The sequence below is a fragment of the Schistocerca piceifrons genome, unplaced genomic scaffold (assembly GCF_021461385.2).
Source record: "Schistocerca piceifrons isolate TAMUIC-IGC-003096 unplaced genomic scaffold, iqSchPice1.1 HiC_scaffold_815, whole genome shotgun sequence".
NCBI classification, from domain to species: Eukaryota; Metazoa; Arthropoda; class Insecta; order Orthoptera; family Acrididae; genus Schistocerca; species Schistocerca piceifrons.
Genome location: NW_025729075.1, coordinates 55,853 through 73,964, shown reverse-complemented (window position 1 = coordinate 73,964; position 18,112 = coordinate 55,853).

Here is an 18,112-nt window from a genome sequence, read left to right as displayed (position 1 = left end):
CGTGTGACGAACCTTGAATACCAGTGTGACAATGCCACAAGAAACATGTTATCACGCCAAACCATCCTGTGCATACCAGTGAAGCGACGGCTTACTGAACAATAAACGCTTTTAACAAGTTGCATCTTCTTCCACAGCTAGTAATCTGTGTCCTTAAAGACAGTACACCGTCGTGGAATGTTTGTTTCATGCGCTACAACGGGGAGCCATGCGGAGAAGCCGAGACGAGTGCCGTGCCGCCAGCCAGCCGGTCGCGGTAAACCACTGCCACTCGCCGACATCGGCGAATGGTTCGCCGCGGTTCGCGACTGCTTGGGCGCCACGTCAGCACGACGTCGCTGTTACGGAGAGCCGGTCGTCGAACCCAGCGGCCGTCGGCACGCGGCGTTCCAGACGACGCTACTCAACAATTGCTTCGCGCCGCCAGCTCCGTACAACATTGTTGTCATTCAAATGAAATATCAAATATGTGTTTAATGCACTAACATGAATAGGGTTTGGTGGACACGAAATGACGTGACAAACATTTGTTTTTTTTTTCTTGAGTTATTCAATACGGACTCAAAGTATTCATTGGTTCAGTGATATATAGATATAATATGTTTTCGTCATGTTAATGAAGTATACTCGCATGAATGCTAGACATTTTAAACCAATTGTCGCGAGTAAATGCAAGGACGATTCGTGATACTACTGTAAAAATGTGTAATAAGTGACTTTCATTACAATCCAAAACACAAATATTATATGGGTAACAAAGAGACTAAAGGTTTAACATGCTCTCACAAATAGCCCTTGTTATATGTGAACATTGGATAGAATCTGAACTTTTTGTGATCAAACTGGGTAGTAAAACAAACCAGACGAGATGACCATGGCTCCGGCGCAGTTTTCCCAGGTTTTCTGATCGCACGTAGCCCGAATGGGGAAGCCAAATAAATGTAATGACCCTGGGACTAGGTTGACGGTCACCTCGCAAAGTGAAAGAACAGTATAAAAAGTGTAATTAAACCTACAGTGTAAAAGAACTAAGAAATGTAAAGTGAATGATCCAACCAAGGTAACAGACAATAACCAAACAGACGTTAGTGGCAGCATATTGCCGAACATTTCCAACGTTAGTCAATTGCTGCCAGGGGGCATTGTAACGTCTAGAGAAACAAAAACAATATATTATGTAGTAATTAGAGAATTAGATGTATCATATTGTGTCATTGTACAAAATTCTGTATTTTTTTTTTATTATTTATTTCTGAGAACGTCTGCGTCGGCGAGTAATAAAACCGACACAGAAGATAAATGTTAAACAGAGATTAAAAAAGGAACTAGTATATAATACGTGTTGAATATGAATGTCTTTGTCGTCTTAATTTGGAAGTTGTGCGAGTAAGATCTCCTGTTGTTGTCGTAGAGAACGCCTATGTAGCATTCCTTTGTCGAGACTAAGCAATGTACGCCATTACGTGTGAATTCACAAAGGTCTGTAATCACTGAGATATTTAAAGGTTTTAATAGAGTTGTTTAAATGAAAACTTGTATTATTTATTGTTAAGCTTGCTTGCATATTATCCCATCCTGTTGAGACATTTTTTCAGTTATATAAATATTATCTGTGGTGCTGAGCTGCGTGGAGAACGAAGAGCCGCTGCCGCGGCGTATTTAAACGACTTACAATATAGTCGAGCATACTGCAAGGAAGCGGTAAAATAATAGTAAAATAATATTATTTCTTTTAGTTCCCAGACTGGCAGTGAAATTCAGCAGATTTTATGATGTGTTGCAGATTGACGCGGGCTGCTGATAGGATATAATTTACAGTGCAAATAATTTAATGTACCTTCAGAATCTGATAGGAATCTTGCTGTGCTAAGTTCTGATCTGGCAAACTTTATAGTGACAACGTATTTTTTAATGAGAGTCTCATGTTCTTGGGCTAGTCGTGGTATGAAATAGCATTTTAACGAGAAATAAAATCCACTGCGAACTTGTGTTTCTGAACGATCACACGAACTGTAACCTCAGTGTTCATAACAAAGTAATTTCAACTTTTAATCACTATGAAGTAGGGAAGATATATTGATTCTTAGCATGAGTTGCAGTTACGAAAAATCGTTCCTTAAATTGTAGGCCAGATACAGAACAATAAGACTTCCATATATACATTATATTACGCTACAAGGTAATGATGATAAAGAAAACCAAAGCACAGCATTGCTAAAAGTATTTCACGTAACTCTTTTCGTAAATGTGTTGTTACAAAGAGAATAAATAAACCAAAGAGCAAAAATTTTACAATCCGCGAGAGAGTGGTACGTGAAAATACCACAGCACACGACATAAGTTTCCAGACGATAAATGTAAACATTTCTGAGAGAATAGCGACAAATGTACGATCTGTCATTATGTCATTACGAAATAAATGAAGAATCTGGACGTTTTCTTCCGTTTTTTCTACTTATTGACACTTTTCGCGCTTCTCGAGAACTGTGGCTTCCAGACCTCAAGTAATGGAAAACGTGAAGGTCCTCGGTTGATAGCAAGGCACCAAAACTGGCTAATTATAGAATTTTATAAAACTAAAACTTGATTTGTACTACTTCTTTCTTACCGATTGCGTAAACGTAGAAGCATCGGTTTTGTTGCTTCTAGTGCCACTGCATACCACAGCACACGACATAAGTTTCCAGACGATAAATGTAAACATTTCTGAGAGAATGGCGGCAAATGTACGATCTGTCATTATGTCATTACGAGATAAATGAAGAATCTGGACGTTTTCTTCGGTTCTTAACACTTATTGACACTTTTCGCGCTTTCTTGTGAACTATGGCTTCCAGACCTCAAGTAATGGAAAACGTGAAGGTCCTCGGTTGATAGCAAGGCACCAAAACCAGGTAATTATAGAATTTTAGAAAACTAAAACTTGATTTGTACTACTTCTTTCTTACCGATTGCGTAAACGTGGAAGCTTCTGTATTGTTGCTTCTAGTGCCACTGCATACCACAGCACACGATATAAGTTTCCAGACGGTAAATGTAAACATTTCTGAGAGAATAGCGGCAAATGTACGATCTGTCATTATGTCATTACGAAATAAATGAAGAATCTGGACCTTTTCTTCGGTTATTAATACTTATTGACACTTTTCGCGCTTCTCGAGAACTGTGGCTTCCAGACCTCAAGTAATGGAAATCGTGAAGGTCCTCGGTTGATAGCAAGGCACTAAAACCGGCTAATTATAGAACTTTAGAAAACTAAAACTTGATTTGTACTACTTCTTTCTTACCGATTGCGTAAACGTAGAAGCTTCTGTTTTGTTGCTTCTAGCGCCACTGCATATCACAGCACACGACATAAGTTTCCAGACGATAAATGTGAACATTTCTGAGAGAATAGAAGCAAATGTACGATCTGTCACTATGTCATTACGAAATAAATGAAGAATCTGGACGTTTTCTTCGGTTTTTAATACTTATTGACACTTTTCGCGCTTTCTTGTGAACTATGGCTGCCAGACCTCAAGTAATGCAAACCGTGAAGGTCCTCGGTTGATAGCAAGGCACCAAAACCGGCTAATTATAGAATTTTAGAAAACTAAAAATTGATTTGTACTACTTCTTTCTTACCGATTGCGTGAACGTAGAAGCTTCTGTTTTGTTGCTTCTAGTGCCACTGCATACCACAGCACACGACATAAGTTTCCAGACGATAAATGTAAACATTTCTGAGAGAATAGTGGCAAATGTACGATCTGTCATTATGTCATTACGAAATAAATGAAGAATCTGGACGTTTTCTTCAGTTTTAAATACTTATTGACACTTTTCGCGCTTTCTTGTGAACTATGGCTGCCAGACCTCAAGTAATGCAAAACGTGAAGGTCCTCGGTTGATAGCAAGGCACCAAAACCGGCTAATTATAGAATTTTAGAAAACTAAAAATTGATTTGTACTACTTCTTTCTTACCGATTGCGTAAACGTAGAAGCTTCTGTTTTGTTGCTTCTAGTGCCACTGCATACCACAGCACACGACATAAGTTTCCAGAAGATAAATGTAAACATTTCTGAGAGAATAGCGACAAATGTACGATCTGTCATTATGTCATTACGAAATAAATGAAGAATCTGGACGTTTTCTTCGGTTTTTTCTACTTATTGACACTTTTCGCGCTTCTCGAGAACTGTGGCTTCCAGACCTCATGTAATGGAAAACGTGAAGGTCCTCGGTTGATAGCAAGGCACCAAAACCGGCTAATTATAGAATTTTAGAAAACTAAAACTTGATTTGTACTACTTCTTTCTTACCGATTGCGTAAACGTAGAAGCTTCTGTTTTGTTGCTTCTAGTGCCACTGCATACCACAGCACACGACATAAGTTTCCAGACGATAAATGTAAACATTTCTGAGAGAATAGCGGCAAATGTACGATCTGTCATTATGTCATTACGAAATAAATGAAGAATCTGGACGTTTTCTTCGGTTTTTTCTACTTATTGACACTTTTCGCGCTTCTCGAGAACTGTGGCTTCCAGACCTCAAGTAATGGAAAACGTGAAGGTCCTCGGTTGATAGCAAGGCACCAAAACCGGCTAATTATAGAACTTTAGAGAACTAAAGCTTGATTTGTACTACTTGTTTCTTACCGATTGCGTAAACGTAGAAGCTTCTGTTTTGTTGCTTCTAGTGCCACTGCATACCACAGCACACGACATAAGTTTCCAGACGATAAATGTAAACATTTCTGAGAGAATAGTGGCAAATGTACGATCTGTCATTATGTCATTACGAAATAAATGAAGAATCTGGACGTTTTCTTCGGTTTTTTCTACTTATTGACACTTTTCGCGCTTCTCGAGAACTGTGGCTTCCAGACCTCAAGTAATGGAAAACGTGAAGGTCCTCGGTTGATAGTAAGGCACCAAAACCGGCTAATTATAGAATTTGAGAAAACTAAAACTTGATTTGTACTACTTCTTTCTTACCGATTGCGTAAACGTAGAAGCTTCTGTTTTGTTGCTTCTAGTGCCACTGCATACTGTAACGTCTAGAGAAACAAAAAGAATATATTATGTAGTAATTGGAGAATTAGATGTATCATATTGTGTCATTGTATAAAATTCTGTATTTTTTTTTATTATTTATTTCTGAGAACGTCTGCGTCGGCGAGTAATAAAACCGACACAGAAGATAAATGTTAAACAGAGATTAAAAAAGGAACTAGTATATAATACGTGTTGAATATGAATGTCTTTGTCGTCTTAATTTGGAAGTTGTGCGAGTAAGATCTCCTGTTGTTGTCGTAGAGAACGCCAATGTAGCATTCTTTTGTCGAGACTAAGCAATGTACGCCATTACGTGTGAATTCACAAAGGTCTGTAATCACTGAGATATTTAAAGGTTTTAATAGAGTTGTTTAAATGAAAACTTGTATTATTTATTGTTAAGCTTGCTTGCATATTATCCCATCCTGTTGAGACATTTTTTCAGTTATATAAATATTATCTGTGGTGCTGAGCTGCGTGGAGAACGAAGAGCCGCTGCCGCGGCGTATTTAAACGACTTACAATATAGTCGAGCATACCGCAAGGAAGCGGTAAAATAATAGTAAAATAATATTATTTCTTTTAGTTCCCAGACTGGCAGTGAAATTCAGCAGATTTTATTATGTGTTGCAGATTGACGCGGGCTGCTGATAGGATATAATTTACAGTGCAAATAATTTAATGTACCTTCAGAATCTGATAGGAATCTTGCTGTGCTCCGTTCTGATCTGGCAAACTTTATAGTGACAACGTATTTTTTAATGAGAGTCTCATGTTCTTGGGCTAGTCGTGGTATGAAATAGCATTTTAACGAGAAATAAAATCCACTGCGAACTTGTGTTTTTGAACGATCACACGAACTGTAACCTCAGTGTTCATAACAAAGTAATTTCAACTTTTAATCACTATGAAGTAGGGAAGATATATTGATTCTTAGCATGAGTTGCAGTTACGAAAAATCGTTCCTTAAATTGTAGGCCAGATACAGAACAATAAGACTTCCATATATACATTTTATTAAGCTAAAAGGTAATGATGATAAAGAAAAGCAAAGCACAGCATTGCTAAAAGTATTTCACGTAACTCTTTTCGTAAATGTGTTGTTACAAAGAGAATAAATAAACCAAAGAGCAACAATTTTACAATCCGCGAGAGAGTGGTACGTGAAAATACCACAGCACACGACATAAGTTTCCAGACGATAAATGTAAACATTTCTGAGAGAATAGCGACAAATGTACGATCTGTCATTATGTCATTACGAAATAAATGAAGAATCTGGACGTTTTCTTCGGTTTTTTCTACTTATTGACACTTTTCGCGCTTCCCAAGAACTGTGGCTTCCAGACCTCAAGTAATGGAAAACGTGAAGGTCCTCGGTTGATAGCAAGGCACCAAAACTGGCTAATTATAGAATTTGAGAAAACTAAAACTTGATTTGTACTACTTCTTTCTTACCGATTGTGTAAACGTAGAAGCTTCTGTTTTGTTGCTTCTAGTGCCACTGCATATCACAGCACACGACATAAGTTTCCAGACGATAAATGTAAACATTTCTGAGAGAATAGCGGCAAATGTATGATCTGTCATTATGTCATTACGGAATAATGAAGAATCTGGACGTTTCCTTCGGTTTTTTCTACTTATTGACACATTTCGCGCTTCTCGAGAACTGTGGCTTCCAGACCTCACGTAATGGAAAACGTGAAGGTCCTCGGTTGATAGCAAGGCACCAAAACCGGCTAATTATAGAATTTTAGAAAACTAAACCTTGATTTGTACTACTTCTTTCTTACTGATTGCGTAAACGTAGAAGCTTCTGTTTTGTTGCTTCTAGTGCCACTGCATACCACAGCACACGATATAAGTTTCCAGACGATAAATGTAAACATTTCTGAGAGAATAGCGGCAAATGTAAGATCTGTCATTATGTCATTACGAAATAAATGAAGAATCTGGACGTTTTCTTCCGTTTTTTCTACTTATTGACACTTTTCGCGCTTCTCGAGAACTGTGGCTTCCAGACCTCAAGTAATGGAAAACGTGAAGGTCCTCGGTTGATAGCAAGGCACCAAAACTGGCTAATTATAGAATTTTATAAAACTAAAACTTGATTTGTACTACTTCTTTCTTACCGATTGCGTAAACGTAGAAGCATCGGTTTTGTTGCTTCTAGTGCCACTGCATACCACAGCACACGACATAAGTTTCCAGACGATAAATGTAAACATTTCTGAGAGAATGGCGGCAAATGTACGATCTGTCATTATGTCATTACGAGATAAATGAAGAATCTGGACGTTTTCTTCGGTTCTTAATACTTATTGACACTTTTCGCGCTTTCTTGTGAACTATGGCTTCCAGACCTCAAGTAATGGAAAACGTGAAGGTCCTTGGTTGATAGCAAGGCACCAAAACCGGCTAATTATAGAATTTTAGAAAACTAAAACTTGATTTGTACTACTTCTTTCTTACCGATTGCGTAAACGTAGAAGCTTCTGTTTTGTTGCTTCTAGTGCCACTGCATACCACAGCACACGACATAAGTTTCCAGACGATAAATGTAAACATTTCTGAGAGAATAGTGGCAAATGTACGATCTGTCATTATGTCATTACGAAATAAATGAAGAATCTGGACGTTTTCTTCGGTTTGTTCTACTTATTGACACTTTTCGCGCTTCTCGAGAACTGTGGCTTCCAGACCTCAAGTAATGGAAAACGTGAAGGTCCTCGGTTGATAGCAAGGCACCAAAACCGGCTAATTATAGAATTTGAGAAAACTAAAACTTGATTTGTACTACTTCTTTCTTACCGATTGCGTAAACGTAGAAGCTTCTGTTTTGTTGCTTCTAGTGCCACTGCATACTGTAACGTCTAGAGAAACAAAAAGAATATATTATGTAGTAATTGGAGAATTAGATGTATCATATTGTGTCATTGTATAAAATTCTGTATTTTTTTTTATTATTTATTTCTGAGAACGTCTGCGTCGGCGAGTAATAAAACCGACACAGAAGATAAATGTTAAACAGAGATTAAAAAAGGAACTAGTATATAATACGTGTTGAATATGAATGTCTTTGTCGTCTTAATTTGGAAGTTGTGCGAGTAAGATCTCCTGTTGTTGTCGTAGAGAACGCCAATGTAGCATTCTTTTGTCGAGACTAAGCAATGTACGCCATTACGTGTGAATTCACAAAGGTCTGTAATCACTGAGATATTTAAAGGTTTTAATAGAGTTGTTTAAATGAAAACTTGTATTATTTATTGTTAAGCTTGCTTGCATATTATCCCATCCTGTTGAGACATTTTTTCAGTTATATAAATATTATCTGTGGTGCTGAGCTGCGTGGAGAACGAAGAGCCGCTGCCGCGGCGTATTTAAACGACTTACAATATAGTCGAGCATACCGCAAGGAAGCGGTAAAATAATAGTAAAATAATATTATTTCTTTTAGTTCCCAGACTGGCAGTGAAATTCAGCAGATTTTATGATGTGTTGCAGATTGACGCGGGCTGCTGATAGGATATAATTTACAGTGCAAATAATTTAATGTACCTTCAGAATCTGATAGGAATCTTGCTGTGCTCCGTTCTGATCTGGCAAACTTTATAGTGACAACGTATTTTTTAATGAGAGTCTCATGTTCTTGGGCTAGTCGTGGTATGAAATAGCATTTTAACGAGTAATAAAATCCACTGCGAACTTGTGTTTTTGAACGATCACACGAACTGTAACCTCAGTGTTCATAACAAAGTAATTTCAACTTTTAATCACTATGAAGTAGGGAAGATATATTGATTCTTAGCATGAGTTGCAGTTACGAAAAATCGTTCCTTAAATTGTAGGCCAGATACAGAACAATAAGACTTCCATATATACATTTTATTACGCTAAAAGGTAATGATGATAAAGAAAAGCAAAGCACAGCATTGCTAAAAGTATTTCACGTAACTCTTTTCGTAAATGTGTTGTTACAAAGAGAATAAATAAACCAAAGAGCAACAATTTTACAATCCGCGAGAGAGTTGCACGTGAAACTGTCGCCCAAAAACGCGGGGCCCGAATTTGCAGTGGCCACAAATATAAAATTTTATGTATTTTTCTTTCAGTGTTGATTGTTATGTATGTGTAGATATATATGTATTTAGTGATAAATGTATGTATGTATATCATGATCAATGCTATGTATTAATGAATGTGTAAACACTTTTTCATGACAAAACGTACTACTGCAAACGAGTCTGAGAAGACGATCCCGATAGTACTGAGAAGTTGTAACGACTACGTAATCCGGGGGCAGCCGAACCCCGAGATAAGATAAACTAAAGGTAAGACTACAGTGTTGTTGTCCTGTTTGTAGAAGTCGAGCTCCAGTGAAGTGATCTCATTTCGCTAGTGGTGTGCATATTGTGCGTAGTTTGATGTTAGTGTTTGTGACAGGACAAAGTTGATGGTAGATAGTAATTTTTAGTGTGCAGTTAGTGTAGATAAATTAACGTATTTTGTGTGCAAGGGGCAAAACTGCCAGACTTTGTGGTTTAGTAAGCAATTTATGAATATGGTTAAGTTGCGTAGTCAACGTCCGAGCAATATGGATACTGAGGAACAACAGTTAGTTAGTGCAGGAAATGTGGTACCGGGTACCTCAAGTAGTACTAGTACTCTCTTTGAGGATATAACATGTGAGAATGTGGGGGCAGGGGCACAGGAAGTGGTGCCACCGCCCACTAGTCCTCAAGGGGATGTAGAGAAAGAAGTTGTACCACCACCAGAAAAGCAGGAACCAGAGAGTGGTAATCTGCCTGGTGGGTATTCGCTTCAGGCTATATTAGAGCGCGTGCTGAATTACCAGGCAGAATTTGCGCAACAGCAAGTCGAGCGAGACCGCCAGCAAGCTGAGCGAGATCGTAGGCTAGCAGAAAATTTACTTGCCCAGCAAGCTGAGCGAGATCGCCAGTTAACAGAAAGTTTCCTTGCCCAGCAAGCTGAGCGAGATCGCCGGCAAGCTGAGCGGGACCAGCAACTTGTGCAATCGTTAGAAAACATGAAAAAAGAGATTGCAGATATGAAACAGAATTATGAGTCGATACCTAAGGCCGTGCAGGAGCTGACTGAACAGGTCAACAACCTGCAAGTAGCAAACACCAACAGGGTAGACGAAATAGGTGTATTAGCCAATCGAGTAGAAAAGCGAGAAATAGATTCCACGCAGCTTGTAGAGCAGAAGTGGAACGAACAAGCAACTAAAATTGAAACAGAATTCAACTCATGGCTAGAAGTGAAGGAGTGTGAGATTGACAAGAACATTAATTCCAAAGTACAAGCAGCCATAGCAAATAGAGGCTCCGAATCGTTCAGTACCGCAGTGAACAGTCAGGTACAGAACGACGTGCAAACCATCAAACAAATACTCAGTGAGGATATTCCGCAGTGGCAAGTGAATATGAACAAACGGATATCCGACCTGGAGAAGGGTTTAGCACAAAGCAGAAAACATTTGGAACAGGAACCTCTGTCGCCAACAGCCCATGGTTTTGGCAACGCACAAACTTATACGCGATACAACAATGGGGAATCTGTAGTCGATAATGCGAAGAGCTGTAGCTTCGGTTCGGAGCACACAGCATGTGTCCAAGGAGCAAAACCATGTAGTTCAAAAATATTAGTGGAAGAAAGTTTAATCAAAAATAGACAATTTCAAACGTTTACTACTGAACGGAAATCAGTACACCCAGTAGTATTCATAAAAAGCTTTAAAAATATCTTGCCCAGTGTGTGGAACGAAACACAGAAAATTCAATACGTAATGTCGTACATTCAAGGTGACGCAGCGTTATGGGCTACATAAGTAGCAGACAGCTGCATGACATATGAACAGTTCGAAAGGGCATTTCTATCGAAATATTGGTCGCCTTGTATACAAGAGCGGCTAAGAAAAGAAGTATATAACCCCGAACCGTACTCACCTCGTCTGGGGAATTTGAGACGGTATTTTGAAAAATATATAAACAAAACACGCTACTGGGACGAGCCTATATCACCAAGAGACATAATAAGACTATTAAAATCACATTTACCCATTCATATCAAAGAGAAATTAATACACGTACCAGAAAGCGATATGGAAAACTTCCTGTCTGTTCTAGATTCTATAGACTTGATACAGGAAGACGCAAAGTCAGCGTGTGATCACTCGCGGAATAATGGGTCAGGATGTAAACATGACAGAAATAGTAGTGCACAAAACCACAACCATGGAAATGGTGGGGGTGGTAACAAGCGGCAAGAACATTCGCAAAATGGTAGTAATGGTAGAGGCCAGAACGGGTATGGACAAACAACTTATAACAAAAAGCGTCGATTTGACGACCGGTACGAATCTGGAATGTTAGGGACCAACCGCTGGAAAAATGCGCGAGGTCAGTGGCAGAGCAATTATAGTGATAGTAATCGAAATTGGCAGCAAAATCAGCGAAGAAGCCCAGAGCGACAGGGTAATGACCGGTATGACAACAATAGACCACCGCCGCAAAACGCGCCTATTGCGAAGCCGTGGCGGCCGACAAATCAGAGTGTACATATAGTGGAGGTCGCGGACAATAGCCTTCCAAGTACTTCACAAGTAACTAATTCAACAAACTAGAATCGGCCTCGATATGCTCTCCATCGATGGCCGAGGGATGGAGTGAGAGCAACACGAGTGATAATAATATACCTGGGATATGTATGCTGCGATACAACGATGGTGTCAGTATGGATAAAGATCTACTGAACGAACCGCACGAATGTAAGAAAGATAATAACGAAAATGTGCAAGCTATTATCGAAGCGAAAATCAATGATGTTGCAGTGAATATAATCATCGACACAGGTGCCTCAGTAGGTGTAATGAGTATGGAGTTATTTAAGGCACTGGGAAAAGGACATAGCATTCCGACTTTCCCGGTTAATAATTGTAAGGTGTCTGGAGCCATTGGTGCACAGAGCCAATCAGTTAAGTACCAGGTGCAGGTGGAGATTTGTAAGGAGGGCGAAGCCATAGTGAGCTCGTTCCTCGTTGTTAAAGGATTGAAGGTGGCCTGCATTCTGGGAGTAGATTTTCTCCGTGAGAGGGACGCATTGATCGACCTCTCCTTGGGGAAATTAAGCATAGTTAATAGGGGTAGGAGGATTGAGTTATCTATGATGAAATCGAAGGAGGTACTTGTGCCGTGTTGTAAGCGAATCAATATCAAGGGTAGGAACCCTTGGGTACTACACCTTGATGATTTGTCACATGCAGCAGACCTCTATTACCCGAATTTAGAGGGTCGAAATTTTGAAACAAATGTTGAGGCATTTCAAACCAAAGTGCAGGAATCTGAAGGTTTAAGCGATAAACAAAAGCAACAGTTGACGCAGCTGCTATCGGAATACACTATGGTATTTACCGACCGACCAGGAATAGTCAAAGGGTACCACTATCACATAGAGGTGAAGCCCCACAAAACATACTGTCGCGCAACTTACTCCATCCCTTGGTCGAGGAGGGAATTAGTAGCTAAAGAGATTCGGAAGATGTTAGAGTGGGATATCATTGAGCCCTCCTTCTCTCCATACAGTAGTCCTCTTGTAGCAGTGGCGAAAGCCAATGGAAAAATCAGGCTAGTGTTAGATGCGAGGGACATTAATAAAATTATCATACCTGTTCGGACTCGTCCTGAGAATTTAGATGATCCCCATACGGGGAAGATCAAAGGATTGTATCCACGTAAAGATGTGAAGTTATTTATTCAGTGACATATCACATATAAAGAGTAATAGTTGTAAGAAGATTTTAATTGTGTTTTAGAATATAAGTATGTTAGTATTAAGAAAGAAATTTGTGTGTAATGAAACTTGGAGGAAGTGGATTCAGAAAGTAGGCAATAGCTTACACAGGAAAGATTTTGTTTACAGACAATTAGAGCCATTTAAAAATTATAGGCTCATTAAGCAACGAACAATCTTCTTGTTGATAAAGTGAGGATTAATTTCTTGAATCATTATACAAAGGATTAATTTCTTAAACCATTTTCTATGTGTAGTATGTAAGTGCAATTAATGATGCAATCTAATATAGTAAGGTAACTGTTGTAATTGTATTAGGATAAGGAACCCTGAGAGAGAGAGTCTTGACTAGCCAAACATGGACTCTGTAATATGCAACAATTATGTGATGTTTGCTGCCAGTAGTGATACGAGAACGACACTGGAGCATAAGCTAATCAAAAAACAAGCCCGTTCCGTGGAAAATCCGCTTTGTATATAACAATGCTTCAATTGAAGCCTGTGTACTTGGTACACGCCCTTGAATATTCATTACGCGATACGCGAATTAAGTCAACCAATGTGGAACCTACACTGTAGTCATATAGGAAAAATCATTAAAAATAATGCTAGGGCTAAATGAAGTATTTATTGATCAATATGCCCAAGTCAAGCTGTCATGCACATGGTAAAATCTGTTTGATAGATGGGTGATAACCAGGCAAGCTACACTGATAAGAAAATTAAAAAATTTTACAAAAGGGCTATATACGCCTAGTAACAATATGAAAAGTGTGTTGTGATAAGGTAGAAACAAATAGACGCCATGTAGATGAGAGTGAGTATGCGAAGAACAGTTAAAAGGTATTAAAAAATAAACTGTGTGCATAAACAATGGAGGAAAGGACGGAATATTGTGTGTAGCAGGGACAGAAAATGACTGTTGTATCTGCACCAATATATACGTCGATAAGTCTAGTGTTGAGTGACAGACTGTCCTAGTGCAGTGCTCAACGAACAACAGACAGTGTATAAAAACAGTAGTTATTGATCCGTTCGGAGTCGAGTTAAACGAACATCGCTCGACGGGGACATTTAGTATGTGTGTTACGAAACATTTTCACGTGTTGAAAGACGCTCTGGCAGTGTACCAACCGTGGAGTGAGTGAAAATGTGTAGTACAATGTGCGTGTGACGAACCTTGAATACCAGTGTGACAATGCCACAAGAAACATGTTATCACGCCAAACCATCCTGTGCATACCAGTGAAGCGACGGCTTACTGAACAATAAACGCTTTTAACAAGTTGCATCTTCTTCCACAGCTAGTAATCTGTGTCCTTAAAGACAGTACACCGTCGTGGAATGTTTGTTTCATGCGCTACAACGGGGAGCCATGCGGAGAAGCCGAGACGAGTGCCGTGCCGCCAGCCAGCCGGTCGCGGTAAACCACTGCCACTCGCCGACATCGGCGAATGGTTCGCCGCGGTTCGCGACTGCTTGGGCGCCACGTCAGCACGACGTCGCTGTTACGGAGAGCCGGTCGTCGAACCCAGCGGCCGTCGGCACGCGGCGTTCCAGACGACGCTACTCAACAATTGCTTCGCGCCGCCAGCTCCGTACAACATTGTTGTCATTCAAATGAAATATCAAATATGTGTTTAATGCACTAACATGAATAGGGTTTGGTGGACACGAAATGACGTGACAAACATTTGTTTTTTTTTTCTTGAGTTATTCAATACGGACTCAAAGTATTCATTGGTTCAGTGATATATAGATATAATATGTTTTCGTCATGTTAATGAAGTATACTCGCATGAATGCTAGACATTTTAAACCAATTGTCGCGAGTAAATGCAAGGACGATTCGTGATACTACTGTAAAAATGTGTAATAAGTGACTTTCATTACAATCCAAAACACAAATATTATATGGGTAACAAAGAGACTAAAGGTTTAACATGCTCTCACAAATAGCCCTTGTTATATGTGAACATTGGATAGAATCTGAACTTTTTGTGATCAAACTGGGTAGTAAAACAAACCAGACGAGATGACCATGGCTCCGGCGCAGTTTTCCCAGGTTTTCTGATCGCACGTAGCCCGAATGGGGAAGCCAAATAAATGTAATGACCCTGGGACTAGGTTGACGGTCACCTCGCAAAGTGAAATAACAGTATAAAAAGTGTAATTAAACCTACAGTGTAAAAGAACTAAGAAATGTAAAGTGAATGATCCAACCAAGGTAACAGACAATAACCAAACAGACGTTAGTGGCAGCATATTGCCGAACATTTCCAACGTTAGTCAATTGCTGCCAGGGGGCATTGTAACGTCTAGAGAAACAAAAACGATATATTATGTAGTAATTAGAGAATTAGATGTATCATATTGTGTCATTGTACAAAATTCTGTATTTTTTTTATTATTTATTTCTGAGAACGTCTGCGTCGGCGAGTAATAAAACCGACACAGAAGATAAATGTTAAACAGAGATTAAAAAAGGAACTAGTATATAATACGTGTTGAATATGAATGTCTTTGTCGTCTTAATTTGGAAGTTGTGCGAGTAAGATTTCCTGTTGTTGTCGTAGAGAACGCCAATGTAGCATTCTTTTGTCGAGACTAAGCAATGTACGCCATTACGTGTGAATTCACAAAGGTCTGTAATCACTGAGATATTTAAAGGTTTTAATAGAGTTGTTTAAATGAAAACTTGTATTATTTATTGTTAAGCTTGCTTGCATATTATCCCATCCTGTTGAGACATTTTTTCAGTTATATAAATATTATCTGTGGTGCTGAGCTGCGTGGAGAACGAAGAGCCGCTGCCGCGGCGTATTTAAACGACTTACAATATAGTCGAGCATACCGCAAGGAAGCGGTAAAATAATAGTAAAATAATATTATTTCTTTTAGTTCCCAGACTGGCAGTGAAATTCAGCAGATTTTATGATGTGTTGCAGATTGACGCGGGCTGCTGATAGGATATAATTTACAGTGCAAATAATTTAATGTACCTTCAGAATCTGATAGGAATCTTGCTGTGCTAAGTTCTGATCTGGCAAACTTTATAGTGACAACGTATTTTTTAATGAGAGTCTCATGTTCTTGGGCTAGTCGTGGTATGAAATAGCATTTTAACGAGAAATAAAATCCACTGCGAACTTGTGTTTCTGAACGATCACACGAACTGAAACCTCAGTGTTCATAACAAAGTAATTTCAACTTTTAATCACTATGAAGTAGGGAAGATATATTGATTCTTAGCATGAGTTGCAGTTACGAAAAATCGTTCCTTAAATTGTAGGCCAGATACAGAACAATAAGACTTCCATATATACATTATATTACGCTAAAAGGTAATGATGATAAAGAAAAGCAAAGCACAGCATTGCTAAAAGTATTTCACGTAACTCTTTTCGTAAATGTGTTGTTACAAAGAGAATAAATAAACCAAAGAGCAAAAATTTTACAATCCGCGAGAGAGTGGTACGTGAAAATACCACAGCACACGACATAAGTTTCCAGACGATAAATGTAAACATTTCTGAGAGAATAGCGACAAATGTACGATCTGTCATTATGTCATTACGAAATAAATGAAGAATCTGGACGTTTTCTTCGGTTTTTTCTACTTATTGACACTTTTCGCGCTTCTCGAGAACTGTGGCTTCCAGACCTCAAGTAATGGAAAACGTGAAGGTCCTCGGTTGATAGCAAGGCACCAAAACTGGCTAATTATAGAATTTGAGAAAACTAAAACTTGATTTGTACTACTTCTTTCTTACCGATTGTGTAAACGTAGAAGCTTCTGTTTTGTTGCTTCTAGTGCCACTGCATATCACAGCACACGTCATAAGTTTCCAGACGATAAATGTAAACATTTCTGAGAGAATAGCGGCAAATGTATGATCTGTCATTATGTCATTACGGAATAATGAAGAATCTGCACGTTTCCTTCGGTTTTTTCTACTTATTGACACAATTCGCGCTTCTCGGGAACTGTGGCTTCCAGACCTCAAGTAATGGAAAACGTGAAGGTCCTCGGTTGATAGCAAGGCACCAAAACCGGCTAATTATAGAATTTTAGAAAACTAAAACTTGATTTGTACTACTTCTTTCTCACCTATTGCGTAAACGTAGAAGCTTCTGTTTTGTTGCTTCTAGTGCCACTGCATACCACAGCACACGACATAAGTTTCCAGACGATAAATGTCAACATTTCTGAGAGAATAGCGGCAAATGTAAGATCTGTCATTATGTCATTACGAAATAAATGAAGAATCTGGACGTTTTCTTCCGTTTTTTCTACTTATTGACACTTTTCGCGCTTCTCGAGAACTGTGGCTTCCAGACCTCAAGTAATGGAAAACGTGAAGGTCCTCGGTTGATAGCAAGGCACCAAAACTGGCTAATGATAGAATTTTATAAAACTAAAACTTGATTTGTACTACTTCTTTCTTACCGATTGCGTAAACGTAGAAGCATCGGTTTTGTTGCTTCTAGTGCCACTGCATACCACAGCACACGACATAAGTTTCCAGACGATAAATGTAAACATTTCTGAGAGAATGGCGGCAAATGTACGATCTGTCATTATGTCATTACGAGATAAATGAAGAATCTGGACGTTTTCTTCGGTTCTTAACACTTATTGACACTTTTCGCGCTTTCTTGTGAACTATGGCTTCCAGACCTCAAGTAATGGAAAACGTGAAGGTCCTCGGTTGATAGCAAGGCACCAAAACCGGCTAATTATAGAATTTTAGAAAACTAAAACTTGATTTGTACTACTTCTTTCTTACCGATTGCGTAAACGTAGAAGCTTCTGTTTTGTTGCTTCTAGTGCCACTGCATACCACAGCACACGACATAAGTTTCCAGACGATAAATGTATACATTTCTGAGAGAATAGTGGCAAATGTACGATCTGTCATTATGTCATTACGAAATAAATGAAGAATCTGGACGTTTTCTTCGGTTTGTTCTACTTATTGACACTTTTCGCGCTTCTCGAGAACTGTGGCTTCCAGACCTCAAGTAATGGAAAACGTGTAGGTCCTCGGTTGATAGTAAGGCACCAAAACCGGCTAATTATAGAATTTGAGAAAACTAAAACTTGATTTGTACTACTTCTTTCTTACCGATTGCGTAAACGTAGAAGCTTCTGTTTTGTTGCTTCTAGTGCCACTGCATACTGTAACGTCTAGAGAAACAAAAAGAATATATTATGTAGTAATTGGAGAATTAGATGTATCATATTGTGTC